The following is a 3,126-nucleotide window of genomic DNA, read 5'->3' on the forward strand; positions in this document are numbered from 1 at the left end:
CTCCAGACCGTCCTCCACAAAACTTGTTTCTCGGATTTTTGATTAAGCAAAAATTGAGCCTACAAGTGCATGAAAACGTTTGACTGTAAACAGTACTGTAAACATATACCATCAAATTCTTGATAAATACATTTTCAAACTTCCTGAAAAAAAATGAGAATATTCTGGAGTCATGGTTGATGAAGTTTAGCAAATATCAGAATTTTAATTCAAAAACTGAATTTTTGAGAACATTTTGAATTCTGCTCTCATGGGAACAACTGCAGTCAATGTGAGAGTGGAATTTATAAACATCATATTTTCTCTTATGAAGCAAAACACTTATCATTAAAAACAAATCACCAACATTTCCATGCTGTCAAGATGCAATTTATGTATTAGCAGATTTTTGTTCAGATGACTGAATTTCTGACTTTTGACCATTTCATCACAACAGCTGCCCGGGCACTGACTCACCTGAGTGGATAAATGAAGCTACACAGCAGGTCTCACCACCAGCTAATTAGCTCAGCGAGTTAGGAGCTGGTTCTTGGTGTCAGAGATTGTGAGTTAGAGACCCAGCAAGGGTGATGATGACGGTGACAGATCAAAATGTCACATGTCCTCAAGCTGTTTTGCTGTCTAAATGCAATTTATGTATTAACAGATTTTTGTTTAGATAACAGAAATCTGCGTTCACAACAGCTGCCCGGACACTGACTCCCTGAGTCTATTTGAGAAGACTCACACCACGTCTCACTTCCAGATAATTAGCTCACTGAGTTAAGCGCTGGTTCTTGGTGTCAGAGGTTGTGAGTTCAAGACCCAGCCAGGGTGATGATGATGATGACAGATCAAAATGTCACATGTCCTCAACACGAAACACAAGACAATTGTCCTAATGGTGGCATCACAGCAAGTTTCTGAATTTAAAAATTCAAATAGCTTGGACTGGACCATCTGCGAAGGCTCCTAACATCTTAGACTCATAGTAGATGTTTGACAAATACATATCATTATTTTACCTCAAAAACTGATTTTTCCTTTTTCTGCCTACACGACAGTGAATGGCTTACTCAATTTGTGAAGCCACTGTTGATCTGCCACTTGTCAATTAGCTCAGTGCTATAGACAATGGTCTTTGGTTCCCGAGGTTGTGGGTTCAATCCTCAACTGATGCAAATTGGACATTATAAGGTCAACTGTCTTGTCTTCCTATTCTCCTGTTTGGCTGTCTTTACACTGCAGGCCTTGATGCCCAATTCCGATTTGTTGCCTATATCCGATTTTTTTGACGGTCTATTTACATGTTCTATCAGAAGTGACCCAGATCTGATAATCTGCATTTACACCTGCTGTGCTGCATGAAACAACCCGCTGGAAATAAACTAGTGATTTCAGGAAATTGTCACGTAATAATATAATAATATTTTTAAACAAAGGTGAGTCTGGTGTTCAGAGTTTATATCCGACATGTCAGTTACAAAGTGAACGTTACAAAATAACGTTAGTGAAGTGGCTGCGTGGAGCGGAGCTGCTGTGAGATGAGCAGCTGAGTGACGGTGACAGTTGTGCCACCGTTTGATCCTCCGTCGCTCACGTAGTGAGGACGGGACAGCCTCACACATTTGTATACAATGTTTGTTTTTCCTCTCTTGATTTCTTATCGGCTCGGTTCAGTTTTTGCCGGTAGGAAAACGTGAAATCTGGTGTTTATCTCGCGCTCCCTCGCTTGCCCTCGTATCGATCCGCATAGAAATGAATGTTACTGTAGTGGCTATATGAAAACAAGAACTAATGAGGGGGGAAAAAAACAGATGCACGGACACCACAAAAATTATTATTTTATTTATTTAAACCTTTATTTTAACTCGTTGGTCACTGAGGTTTCCCTCATTTACAGGGACGACGAGTTTATTAAACACTGTAACACCTGTGACAGTGATTACAGCTGGCCACAGCTGGCCACGGTAGTCCAGGTCAGCCCCACGTGTCAATCACGGACTACAGAGGTTCAGCGAGACGCGTGAGCACGTGAATTAATATTATCATTGATGACGTATGACACGCATTGCCAGGGAAGATCTGATCTGTCTGTTTAGACTGCAGACGCATTGGCAGAGATCCGATTTGTATCTGATTTATTTCCACATATAACGGGGGCCTGAATCTGATCTGACAATATCCGATTCCATGCGCATTTGTCCCGTTTACACATTCATGTTACAGATCCGATCTGAGCCACTTGAGAGAAAAAAATCGGAATTGGGCCACTTGAACCGTGCAGTGTAAAGACAGCCTAAGTTGCTCAGAATTGCCTAAATTTGCCCAAAAGTAGCCCGGACCCGACCCATCGCTGCGCAGCAGCTATAATTTCCAGGTTGCTTTCCCTTTGACCTCATCAGCCAGAAAGTCCATTTTAATCCTAAACTTTGATGACTAGACTGATGAAGAATAAGTTCATCTTTTTGGGCCTTAAATCTATTCAACATAACTTTAGTATATTAACCTCAAAGACTCCAATAAGACGCTGTAAAAAGATGGATCCGACGTAGAGTTGTCTTTTATTCACTCTTTAACGAAAGTAAAATAAATTGGTTTCAGCCTCATGCTCTTCTCTAAGTGTGTCACTCTTCTAGTCTTATTTGAGATGGTGCCATAGCCTCCAATGCATTGGAGTGTGGCTCCTTCGGTTCTTGCCTTGTGGCCATTCTATGCACCTGCAGGTACCCAAAACTCCTAGCTCAGCAGAATGTGTTATAAGGGTCATATATAGTTCATTTCCCATCTCCAGTTTCACCACTCGCACCCTACTCTCCTTCAGAACCTGTTGAAGTGCACACGCTCATCCATTAAGTGGTGCTAAAGAGCATGCGGTAAGTTTTTGGAGGCAAATGATGGCAGTCGGCAGAGATAATGCAATGAAACAACATAGGAACACAAAATAACTATACTCTAACTATTCAAACCAACACAAAATAACATAAAAATATGATGTGGTCATTATTGAAATAATAAAACAGCTCATACTTGATTGTTAAAGGCGGCATAACATTATTTTCATTGGTCTTGTTGTTTTCAAACTTTTATGTCACTTCTCATAAAAAATGCCACCACAGTTTCTGTCCCCAGGAGAGACAGTCGGAC

This window comes from Trachurus trachurus (assembly GCF_905171665.1).
Source record: "Trachurus trachurus genome assembly, chromosome: 19".
Taxonomy (NCBI): Eukaryota; Metazoa; Chordata; class Actinopteri; order Carangiformes; family Carangidae; genus Trachurus; species Trachurus trachurus.